This window comes from Schistocerca piceifrons, unplaced genomic scaffold (genome assembly GCF_021461385.2).
Source record: "Schistocerca piceifrons isolate TAMUIC-IGC-003096 unplaced genomic scaffold, iqSchPice1.1 HiC_scaffold_884, whole genome shotgun sequence".
Taxonomy (NCBI): Eukaryota; Metazoa; Arthropoda; class Insecta; order Orthoptera; family Acrididae; genus Schistocerca; species Schistocerca piceifrons.
In genome coordinates this window covers 116,018-129,332 of record NW_025729151.1, presented here as the reverse complement: position 1 = coordinate 129,332, position 13,315 = coordinate 116,018, and positions in this window count along the sequence as shown.

The window sequence follows — 13,315 nt, the reverse complement described above, 5'->3', positions numbered from 1 at the left end:
AGAGAACGACTTGTATGAATATCAAGAGCTCAGATGGAAACCCAGTTCTAAGCAAAGAAGGGAAAGCAGAAAGGTGGAAGGAGTATATAGAGGGTCTATACAAGGGCGATGTACTTGAGGACAATATTATGGAAATGGAAGAGGATGTAGATGAAGATGAAATGGGAGATATGATACTGCGTGAAGAGTTTGACAGAGCACTGAAAGACCTGAGTCGAAACAAGGCCCCCGGAGTAGACAATATTCCATTGGAACTACTGACGGCCGTGGGAGAGCCAGTCCTGACAAAACTCTACCATCTGGTGAGCAAGATGTATGAAACAGGCGAAATACCCTCAGACTTCAAGAAGAATATAATAATTCCAATCCCAAAGAAAGCAGGTGTTGACAGATGTGAAAATTACCGAACTATCAGCTTAATAAGTCACAGCTGCAAAATACTAACACGAATTCTTTACAGACGAATGGAAAAACTAGTAGAAGCCAACCTCGGGGAAGATCAGTTTGGATTCCGTAGAAACACTGGAACACGTGAGGCAATACTGACCTTACGACTTATCTTAGAAGAAAGATTAAGGAAAGGCAAACCTACGTTTCTAGCATTTGTAGACTTAGAGAAAGCTTTTGACAACGTTGACTGGAATACTCTCTTTCAAATTCTAAAGGTGGCAGGGGTAAAATACAGGGAGCGAAAGGCTATTTACAATTTGTACAGAAAGCAGATGGCAGTTATAAGAGTCGAGGGACATGAAAGGGAAGCAATGGTTGGGAAGGGAGTAAGACAGGGTTGTAGCCTCTCCCCGATGTTGTTCAATCTGTATATTGAGCAAGCAATAAAGGAAACAAAAGAAAAATTCGGAGTAGGTATTAAAATTCATGGAGAAGAAATAAAAACTTTGACGTTTGCCGATGACATTGTAATTCTGTCAGAGACAGCAAAGGACTTGGAAGAGCAGTTGAATGGAATGGACAGTGTCTTGAAAGGAGGATATAAGATGAACATCAACAAAAGCAAAACAAGGATAATGGAATGTAGTCTAATTAAGTCGGGTGATGCTGAGGGAATTAGATTAGGAAATGAGACACTTAAAGTAGTAAAGGAGTTTTGCTATTTGGGGAGCAAAATAACTGATGATGGTCGAAGTAGAGAGGACATAAAATGTAGGCTGGCAATGGCAAGGAAAGCGTTTCTGAAGAAGAGAAATTTGTTAACATCCAGTATTGATTTAAGTGTCAGGAAGTCATTTCTGAAAGTATTCGTATGGAGTGTAGCCATGTATGGAAGTGAAACATGGACGATAAATAGTTTGGACAAGAAGAGAATAGAAGCTTTCGAAATGTGGTGCTACAGAAGAATGCTGAAGATTAGATGGGTAGATCACATAACTAATGAGGAAGTATTGAATAGGATTGGGGAGAAGAGAAGTTTGTGGCACAACTTGACCAGAAGAAGGGATCGGTTGGTAGGACATGTTCTGAGGCATCAAGGGATCACCAATTTAGTATTGGAGGGCAGCGTGGAGGGTAAAAATCGTAGAGGGAGACCAAGAGATGAATACACTAAGCAGATTCAGAAGGATGTAGGTTGCAGTAGGTACTGGGAGATGAAAAAGCTTGCACAGGATAGAGTAGCATGGAGAGCTGCATCAAACCAGTCTCAGGACTGAAGACCACAACAACAACAACATGTGACAAACGTGTTGTTTATAGCCTCTGTCTCTCTCAACTTAATTCGACACTTCTTTAGCAACATTTGCTGAACTTCTCAATGTTACCGTCAGTGGTGTGCTTCTTGGGCGTTCCGAACGATCGTCACCCAAGCTGGTACGGCCATGTTTAAACTTAGCTGCCCAAAATTTCATGGTAGTAAATGGTAGTGTGGAGTCTCCATAAACAGCGTACAACTCTTGTTGCGTAGGCGTATTGCCTTTGAAAAACAAAAATCTCATGACAGCTCGATAGTCGGTTTTTGTCAATTTTCACAAAACACGCCCATCGACTCACTAAAACGACTGCCAAACAAACAAATGTGCGTCCAAAGTGGCTGAAATTATGGTGAGTGCCTTACTAGACATGGTCAAACAAATTCCTCAAGTTCTGTTAGCAAGTGCTGCTATCTCTGTGTCGAAGTCGGAAACTTTTCAGGCTACCCTCGTATAGTCCTAGATATTTTGTGGAATGACTTCTTCCCGTGCTCGTTCATTCTTGTCGGCTGTGATGCTTCTCTCGAACGAGGCCAGTCGAAGTACCTAAAGCGCCCGGAACTCCTAATGTGCACGCGATAATGGGTACAATGCAGACGTACTAGGCCTAATGAGGCCGGCGCGTTGGCGCTGGTGAATCCGGCGGCCGGGCAGGTAACGTGTGGCGGCAGTGAAACCCAGAAGTGCGCGCCGCTGCACTTTCACCGCGGCGCTTGCGTCATGGCGGTTTCTGCAGCGCGCAGCGTGCACTGCACCGCTTCGAGTATTTCTGAAAGCGGGCGCGCTGCCCTGCGTCCGTTCTGCTGCGCTGGTGGCTCGTTTACACGGCAGCGGTCCACTCCGCTCAAAGCGAGCCGCCTCACTAAAAGCGACAGGCCTGAATGCCCCCGCGGTTTCGCTTTTGTTTGTACGGATAAAGCGGCGTTCTTTTGAAATCCTCACCCACAACATACCATAGCCTCAGTTTACCGCGCGCTAGTTCACCTGGGAAGTGCTGTTTCGCACTCTCAAAACCGGCTCTTATCATATTCGCGGTACCGTAAATTCGTAGAACTAAACATGGATGGGAAAGACCCTCCGGAACGTACCATTGTCTTCTTTTCTGTCAGAACAATGCCCTAGTTTGAAGTCTGCGCTACACAGTGTGGTCAGTGTGTAACATGGTTACACAACATATTTCTTAATCTGTGAGAGAGCAGCGGAATGGACAGTACCTTGAAAGGAGGGCATAATATGAACATAAATAAAAGCAAAACGAGGATGCTGGAATGTAATCGAATTAAATCAGTTGATGCTGAGAGAATTAGATTAGGAAATGACACACTTAAAGTAGTAAACTAATTTTGCTGTTTGCGAAGCAAAATAACTTAATGGTGATCAAAGTAGGGAGGATATAAAATGTATGGCGAGAAAAGCGTTTCTAAAGAAAAGAAAGTGCCAGGCAGTCCTTTCTTGAATGTATTTGGATAGAACGAACCATGTATGGAAGTGAAACATGGACGATAAACAGTTTAGTCAAGAACAGAACAGAACCTTTCGAAATTTGGTGCTACAGAAGAATGCTGAAGATTAGGTGGGTAGCACACGCAACTAATGAGGAGGTACTGAATAGAATTGGGGAGAAGAGAAATTTGTGGTACAACGTGACTAAAAGAAGGGATCGGTTGGCAGGACACATTCTGAGGCATCATGGAACCTTCAATTTAGTACTGGAGGGAAGCGTATTTGGGGAGGGGGGGGGGGGGGGGGTAAAAATTAGAGGGAGACCAAGAGATGAATTACGTAAGCAGATTCAGAGGGCTGTAGGTTGCAGTAGTTTCTCGGAGATGAAATGGCTTACACAGGATAGAGCAGCATGGAGAGCTGCATCAAACCTGTCTTTGGACTGAAGACCACAACACCGAGAAAGCAACAGCGTGAAAGTGCAGAAAAGCGACGAGAAAATTAATGGTATGGAAATACTTTCACTTTTGAATAGACGCTGCGCTAAAGTGTAAAATTGAAAGGGGGGGTGGGGGAGGAGGGAAATCGCCATAAAATTTCTTTGCTCATGTAGTAACGTTATAGGGCTGTGCATTATAAATGAATACAAGGAATGAGGTAATAGAGAGAAAAATAGAATCGTCATTAATTCTGTAAACTCTGCAAAATATTTAAAGAATCAAAATTGGAAGGCGGTATCATTTGACAATGTTGAAAGACAGGAAATGAAGCAAATCAACAAACGTTTTTGAATAGTGCCCAAAACGGTGCGACTAGAGGACTAGTTCAGTATTTTTAAGGTCGTTGAATTATGAGGTAGTTCTGGAATACATCGTAGTCATCGGGTGCCACAAAATAAGGAAACTAGCAATCACAAATATAGTGTTTTTTTCTGCAGTACTATCGAGAAATTTCATCCTTGACTGGAACAAATATCTCTGGCAGTGATTGGGAAGATTATTCAGTTGTTCTTCACACACATTTTCTTGTTTTCGTGCATGAGACACAGCTGTTTCGTACCGTATTTCATTCTACTGATGATAATATTTTGTTACTTCATTGCTATCCGCTTTTACAGAGATTCAGTTCGGTATCATCGTACGAGGTGGCAGACAAATAGGAAAATGCATTTCATTCGGTTATCGAGTAACAAGGTTCTTGAGTAAAAATAAATCATTTTTTTACGATGTGGTGAGTATTTGTCATTTTGTCATAGAAACGGCCTAGTGTGTTTTCCTTTGCTCGTATGGTATCAGAGAAGAACGTTGCAGCGGTGATCAAAGCCTGATTGGCAGCTCACATTCACGATAACGTGGAACAGCACTAGAGATACCATTTCAGAATTATTCGTAGCACTTTTCGAACGGTGTATCGTGGAATACTCAGCTGTCGTGATACGATACAGCTCGTGCACTGCTTGAAGATGGAACATTGCGTTTAACATTCTCGGCCAGGGCATCAGTAAATTCAACTTGTGATGCAGTTGGCCGTCGGCTTCTCCCGGAAGTAATTCCCAAATCGTCGACTAATTCTAATCGTGTTCTCCAACTCCGATGTGGAGAGAGGATCTTTCAATATGTCTTCAATACCTCGTTCATCGGGAGGAGCAGCAGCACTATTGGTTGTGTTTTGATAAAACAGGTGAGCCTTGTTCAGGTTTTCCAGACGCCTGTTGAATGTCTGCAACTGTAATTCACACCTGTGTCTCAACTCTACGTCGTCCTACCAGTACCGGCGCCTTAAGGCAAATCAGGACGCTTGACACTGCTAACGACGCCAAGTCTGAACATCATTACTATGAAGTTGGGTATCTACGCGGTAAATAGTTTTCCGTCTACACTGGCTCAAGTAGCTAAAGTTAAATTACGAGGGCATGCTGAAAAGCAGTGCTTCCGAATTTTTAATGTGAAAGTTCTTAAATAAAACAAGAGTTATTAACATTTTACAGCTTCATTCATATCTGCTGCGTATTTCTTTCTCAGAATATTCACCCTAGCGACGAACACACTTCTTTCAACGAGAGACAGTACACTGCATCATCAATATCGAAGTGAAGTCCTCGAAGGCGTTCAAGTTTTGGAAACGGATGAACATAGGGTGCGGCCAAGCCGGGTCTGTATGGAGGATGATAGACGACAGTGAACCTGTCGTCTTGAACACTTCAAATTCGAAACCCGATTACAACACGCTGTTTCCTACGCACCGACATAGTTACGTTACACGGCGCCATGTTGCACGCTGCAGAGGGCTGCAAATATGTAGACATGAAGAATAAAGCAGTAGAATGTTAATAACGTTTGTTTTATTTAAAAAGAATTAAAAGTTTTCACTCAAAATTCAGAGGCATTATTTTCCAGCGCGCCTTCGTGTAACCATTCGATGGCTCGTCAGTATAGGACTTACCAAGTTTGTTTAAAGGAAGAGGTAGGAAAGTTCCAAAGAAGAGTTAAACAATTCGTCACAAATGCAGTGGGAGACGTTGTAAGAATGACATTATTGCATCGCGGAGAGCTTTACTCGCAAAATTCAAAGATCTAATGTTCCAGAATGCAGCACATATTTACTTCATGTAGCATACATCTCGCGGAGTGATCATCGCACTAAAATTACTGTAGTTCGGGCTCATAGAGACGGATACCGACGATCTTGCTACCCACGTATGATTCGCGATAGAAATGGATAGTGGGTGGTGTAGAATGTTACTGGTACAGGATGCACCGTCTGCCACACACCGTATGTTGGCCGTTGGAATACAGATTTAGAGCTGAGTTCATCGTGGTTCCGTCCGCCCCCGGTAGCTGAGTGGTCAGTGCGACAGAATGTCAAACCTACGGGCCTGTGTTCGATTCCCGGCTGGCTCGGGGATTTTCTCCGCTCAGAGACTGGGTGTTTTGTTGTCCTAACCATCATCATTTCATTCCCATCGACGCGCAAGTCGCCGAAGTGGCGTCAAATCGAAAGACTTGCACCCGGCGAACGGTCTACCCGACGGGAGACCCTAGTCACACGACATCGTGGTTCCTACTGATCAGTAAATGCTAGTAATTCCCTCAGCAAGACTAGAGCTGATTTCTTTCCCATTTTCGCGTACTCTGGACAGTACTCTGTTCGCAGTGACTTTGCTGTCGACAGGACGTTAAATTCTACATTTCCATTCGAAAGTTTAAGCCAGTAATATTCATTTTTCGTTACAGATAAAGATAATACGTGAAACTGGAACCCTTATCTTGTATTTCTAGAGTAATTTGAAACATCAGTGTGTCGTCAGTAATTATATAGTTTGTTGTCGCATATGATGTGGGAAAGGAACAATTTTCACGACGTGCCAGGATGTCTGTAGAGAACAGCTGCCTTTTGCTATATGTAGTTTTTAGAGCTGAGCAAGAGTGCTCTTCGAAGTGGAACGTTCCAAACGTCACTTCGCCTCTATTACAGCATGTTAGATAGTTATTACACATCTAAAGCGTCCGATTGTGATTAGTTGTGAACTTACCGTATACTTCAGAACTCTGTATCAGTGTAGGGTGTTTTTGTTCGACATGTATTTCCTCATTGCATTTCTCACGAACTGTGAAATTACGCTTTCAGCGTAATGAACGTTCACCTGATGATGGCTACTAGAAAGCTTCTCTGTTTACATAACTGACAATAGTTCCCGGCTGTTGGCGTGACATTCGTGCATTTACCAGTTAAGGAGAACCGGAATGAATCTGATTTCGAAAACACCACAGAACGGCATAGGTTCACCTAACGCTCTTGCGAAATTTACATAATCGTTAATGGGAAGACCTGTATCTGCTATGTATATGCGTAATGTAAAAACGTATTTCCGAGCCTACACTCGACACAAACTCCGGTAACCTCAGATGTTTCTGAAATCTGCCATATTAGCAGCGACGGACCTTTATTTTTTATTTCAAAAACATCTCTTAGACATTAAGAGTAATCTGTTTCTAGCTGCTTTTTAATGGGTTTCTGCGCCTATGTTTCTCTGCAGTACACAAAGCGACTCCGCACATTTCCACAGCAGACAAACGACAAGGCCGTCTGAGCACAGTTGGCGACACAGGGAAAACGACTGTCCTGTGAGATTTGAAAAAAAATTGCTCGAGTTAAACATTCAGCACGGTTATTTGCCTAGTAGTGAAGACTTCAAACGCTTTAGCATGACTCGTTGTCGTTCATTCCAACATAAGTGGCGCCTGCTTTCAGAGGCGTCACAACAGGAGGTTATATTGCGCCTAACGACAGAGGATAGGCATTGGTTTACATTAGATTTAAACTTGCGATGAAGAAAATGTAGTACATCGCTGAATGGTTCCACCGATCACTACAGCCACATTCAGTAGCAAGACCACACCTCAGACGGTAAACGCGGGAAACACACACTCAAATTAGAGAAATTTGGACAGTGCGCAGCCAGATCCGGGAAGAATGCGGGATCATCGGATCGGAAGATTCTGCTGTACAGATAACCAAATACTTCTAATATCAACTTCACATTTGTCGTCAGGGGGCTAAAGCCTTACACGATCCCCAAATACAATAACAATGTCATACCGTCGTTGAAGAAAACAGCATGACAGATTGGGCCGATTTACCGCTTAAATTACAAAAGTGCGCCCAGATAAATCACGCTGTTATTGTTTGTTGCATTTATCACCGCACTGGAAAACAGTTTCTCAGCGAAGGCTTCAGATAATGGGAATAGACAGCGTATTACAAGATGGTCTTTTCAGCGAGGAAGAAATCTATGCTCGCTTGAAGTAGCGTATGAAAGTGCAGATTTTGTTTTAGTGATTGACAGCTGCTAGCCACTGAACCAGTCGTCTACCCTGTGCAGGTGTCCGTGCATTCCGATAAAAAGTCTTCCGGCATTGCATCCTGCATATAGAGAAGAGGTTTCGCTGATCTCCGATCACCAAGTTCTGCGATATTTCATCGTTTTGAACTTAGATAGAATTTACACTTTACCTTGATCGACTTAGACGGAAATCTTCATTTTCACTCTAAAATATTGAAAATTCCTCATTCCCGCAAATCTGCCAACATACCGAATCCGGAAAATCTGAACTCATTTTCATGCTATTATTTCTGTAACGACGATTGTGGTAACTGGTTCGTTCAAAAAATGGTTCAAATGGCTCTGAGCACTATGGGACTTAACAGCCGAAGTCATCAGTCCCCTAGAACTTAGAACTACTTAAACCTAACTAACCTAAGGACATCACACACATCCATGCCCGAGGCAGGATTCGAACCTGCGACCGTAGCGGTCACTCGGTTCCAGACTGTAGCGCCTAGAACCGCACGGCCAAAACGGGCCGGCAACTGGTTCGTTGACAGTAGATATGATCAGAGGATGACGACATTGCCATGTGAAGAGACAAGTACAATTCCATCGTCAACGTACTACTTCTTAGTACAGTAATACTCATTCAGAAGTTTTCTCACGCATTGCAAGTCTCCAAAATATTGGAGTACGATAGCTACCAGTGATCATTTCGCACTTTTTTCCACTACGGGCAATGTCTTACCGTTTCGCATGAACTGACTGGTGTGAATATTACTTTTAAGCAGTAAAGATGAGCAAAGAAATTTGGAAGGTGGATTGGCATTCTGGGAGAAGAAACAGAAAACTTTTAAGTTTGTCGTCTACGTTATAGAGGAGGAAATGGGGGAAAAAGTTAATCCATTGTCGGTGTCGAGAATCTCGACATTTTTCTTTGTTAGCGACATTGATACTGGCAAGACATCAAACCCAGGGATTCCGAGATCTTGTAGAATGGTTTAATAATGGCAAGCGGCCATTATTATAATAATCAGTAATTCTTCATTCAGGCTGACGGGTCGCAGTGGTAAGTCAGGCATCGTGTGAGGAATGACGTTATTGCTCATATCGACTTTCGAAATTTATCCATCACCAAATATCAACTTTCGAAATTTATCCATCGCCAAATATCAAGAAGCGACTACTGCGTGTAGATATGGCATTTCGAGTTGTATGTGAAACAGACATTCGCAGACTACTTATTGTTTTAATTTCAAAGTTGACGTCGTGTAACAAATGAAAAAACAATCTTGTTTTGTGCGATACTAAACATTAACAATTTTGAGATTATTTCCTTTACCTGTACAGTGAGACCTTGCGTCTTGCCAAATTTCACGTTTCTATAGGTTTTATGTACCTGTATGTTTTGATGAGTGAGTTTGCGAGTATCAAAATATGTGACCTAAACGGCCGTACCTTTTTGATTGCTTGGACGTATAAGGTTCAGTGTTTTATACCGCCAAGGGATCATAAATCTCAGTAAGTGACATAAATTTCAACTTAACGCGCCCACCCATTCATTACAAAAATGTCTTTAACAGTCGGACGGACATACAACAAAGAGATCGTACAAGGGTTCCATAGGAACCGAAAAAAAGGGTAAAGAAGTGTAGTCGAAATTAAGTCAACGGCGGGAATTTGGCATTAAAAGTAGTCTGTAGGTTTTGCTATTCGGGCAGCAAAATAACTGATGAAGGCAGACTTACAGAGGGTTCGAAACTTAGACTGGCAAGAGCGAGAAAAGAACTTCTGAAAAAGAGAAACTTAACATCTAGTGTTTTTAAGTTTTTCTGAAGTTAGTCAAAGAACTGAAATGTGGACGATAAGCAATTCAGACAAGAAGAGAATAGAAGCTTTTGAAATCTGCTGCTACAGATGATTGCTCAAGATGAGATGGGTAGAAACAGTGACTGACTGACATTGGGGAATAATTAAATTGCACACTTGACTAAAAGAAGGGATTGTCTGATGGGCTACATCCCTAGGATAAAGTAGTTGTCGATTTGATACGCAGCCTGGGGGGGATTGAAGAGGGAGATCAAGGCTTGAATACACTAGGAAGGTTTAGTTGGGTTTTGGCTAAAGTAGTTATTGATAGAATAGCATGGAGAGCTGCATCAACCAGTGTTCGAACTGAACAGCAACAGAAAACCATTTTGAACATATGTTTTCGAACAGTGCCCTCCGCCTGATCAGGAAATCGGACACGCTATTCGATAACTGCGAATGTTATGATAACCGAACACTGAGGTGACAAGAGTCATTGGATAGCGGTATGCACATACACAGATGACGGAATATCGCGTACGCAAGGCATATCTTTCATTTGTACTCAGGAGATACACGTGAAAAGGTTTCCAACGTGATCGTGGCCGCACGACGGGAATTAACACTCTCAACCAGCAGACGACCCATGTTTCTTTGCTAACAGCGCGACATCGCCTGCGGCGCCTCTTCTGATACATCACTTGGACCCTACTCGACTAGAAAACCATGGCCTGGTCAGATGAATCCCGATTTCAGTTGGAAAGAACTGATGGTAGCTTTATAGTATGGCGGAAAACCAACGAAGGCATGAACCCTGGTTGTCAAGAAGGCACTGTCCAAACGGTGCTAGTGTGGGCTGTGTTTACGTAGAATGGGCCTGGTCTTCTCATCCAACTGGAACAATCATTGACTGGAAATGGCTGTGTACGGCTACATGGAGACCATTTGCAGCTATTCATGTTCTCAAACATCGACGCCATGTCACCGGGCCGCAGTTATTTGCGATTGGTTTGAGGAACATTCTGCATAGAGCGTTTGAATGATCCGGCCACCCAGACCACCCGATATGAATCCCATCGAATATTTATGACACATTATCGAGAGGTCAGTTCGTGCAAAAAATCCTGCATCGGCAACACTTTCGCAGTTATGGACGGCTATAGAGGCAGCTTGGCTCTATATTTCAGCAGGGGACTTCCAGCGACTTGGTGAGACCCCGCAACGTCAAGTTGCTGCACTGCAACGGGCAAAAGGAGGTCCGACACGATAGTAGGAGGCATCTCGTAACTTCCGGCACCAGTGTACCAGGTGTACCGGTATGAAATGAGCGTTTTTTTGTTATAATGAAACACTTATTTTGAATTGAAAAGTAAAACATTTTATTCAAAGTACTGACCATTGCTTTCTATACATTTTGACCACCTTTCTGGCAATTTGTGGACACCACGCCAGTAGAAATGTTCGTCTTTTGAAGCAACCAATCAGACACCCAGTTTTCGACTTCTTCGTAGGAATCGAAGTGTTCCTCAGCCAATGCGTGTCCCATTGATGAAAACAAATGGTAGTCGGAAGGGGCCAAGTCTGGTGAATACGGCGGGTGGGGTAGCAGCTGCCAGCCAAGTATTTTGATTGTATCCTGAACCAGTTTTGCTTTGTGTGCAAGTGCATTGTCAGGTAAAAAAATTACTTTGCCATGTCTTCTGGCCCATTCTGGTCTTTTTTCGATCAATGCATAGCTCAAATTGATCATTTGTTGTCTGTAGCGATTAGTATTGACAGTTTCACCGGGTTTTAGAAGCTCATGATACACCACACCTTTCTGATCCCACCAAACACAGAGCATTGTCTTCTTGCCGAATCGATCTGGTTTTGCAGTCGATGTTGATTATTGTCCCGGATTAACCCATGATTTTTCTCGTTTAAATCCATTTTTCATCGCCAGTAACAATTCGATCCAAAATTGATTTTATTTGATGTCTTCGAAGCAATGTTTTTTCGGTTTTCCATCTGTCTTTCATGTGGCACCCACTTTCCACACTTTTGGATCTTTCCCGTAGCTTTCAAACGGTCAGAAATTGTTTGTTGTGCAACATTTAGCATTGCTGCCATTTGCTTCTGACTCAAAGTATCATCTTCATCCAATATTGCTTGCAATTCGGCGTCTTCGAACTTTTTTGGTGGTCTTCCACGTTCTTCATTTCTTACATCAAAATCATGATTTCTGAACCGTTGAAACCATCTTTTGCATGTTGCTTCTGATAGAGCATGATCACCATATGCCTCGACACGCATTCGATGCGACTCTGCAGCACTTTTTTCAAATGAAACCAAAAAATTAGTGCTTCCCGCAAATCATCACTTTCTGGTACAAAATTCGACATTGTTAACACGATGAAAACATATGATGCTCTTTGTTCCATGACTTGATGTATACCAAATATCTTTGACAGATGTCGTACCAACCAAACAAAAAAAATTAAGGCTCGTTCACAACAAATGTTCCCTATCGACACATTTGTATCTTAACGCTCATTTCATACTGGTACACGTGGTGAGGAGGTCGGAGCAGCTGATTTCCAGACACGATTCGTGTAAAATTGACGCTCAGAAACTGACATTTTGACCAAATAGCAGAATCGACTCGGGCCTAACATGTAAAGGCGACAGTGAAATTCGGCTTCCTCGTTCCGGAAGTTGTGTGAACGCAGCTGTGGAGACGGGAGGCAGCGGCCGCTGCAGCTGCGTCTACTCTGGGCCGGGTCCCGCCGCTGGTATTGATTCGGCGGCGCCGGGCCGCAGCGCGGTGCACAGTAATCACCCAGCCAGCCAGCCCGCCTGCTGCACACAATGCCACCGCCCGCTCCCCCCTGTTGTCTCCAGCTACTCTCAATCATCGCCGATCAATAGCGCAAGATATGACGTACAAATGTGACATACTCCCTACCGGCAACGCGTGTTGACAATCGCACGATATGAAACTGCCGAGGGAGCCTTACAGTCTGGCCATCTTCGATTTTCTCTCATCCGTGCATCAGTTTGTTCCACAAAGTAAACGCTATCTCGACAGCATCTGAGTGTTTTAATCTACACTGAAGTGACAAAAAGTCATGGGATATGCACATATGCAGATAGCGGTAGTATCGCGTACATAATGTATAAAAGGGCAATGTATTGGCGGAGCTGTCATTTGCACTCAGGTGATTCACTCGAAAATGTTTCCGGCGTGTATATGGCCGCCCGGCAGGAATTAACAGACTTTGAACGGGGATTAGTAGCTGGGCGACACTACATTTCAAATCGTTGGGGGATTCAATATTCCGAGATAAGTGTCAAGAGTGTCCGAGAATACCAAATTTCAGGCATTACCTCTCATCTCAGACAACGCAGTGGCCGACGGCCTTCACTTACCGAGAGCAGCGGCGTTTGCGTAGAGTTGTCAGTGCTAACAAACAAGCAAAACTGCGTGAAATAACCGCAGCAATGAGTGTGGGACGTACGACGAACGTATCCATTAGGACAGTGCGACGATATC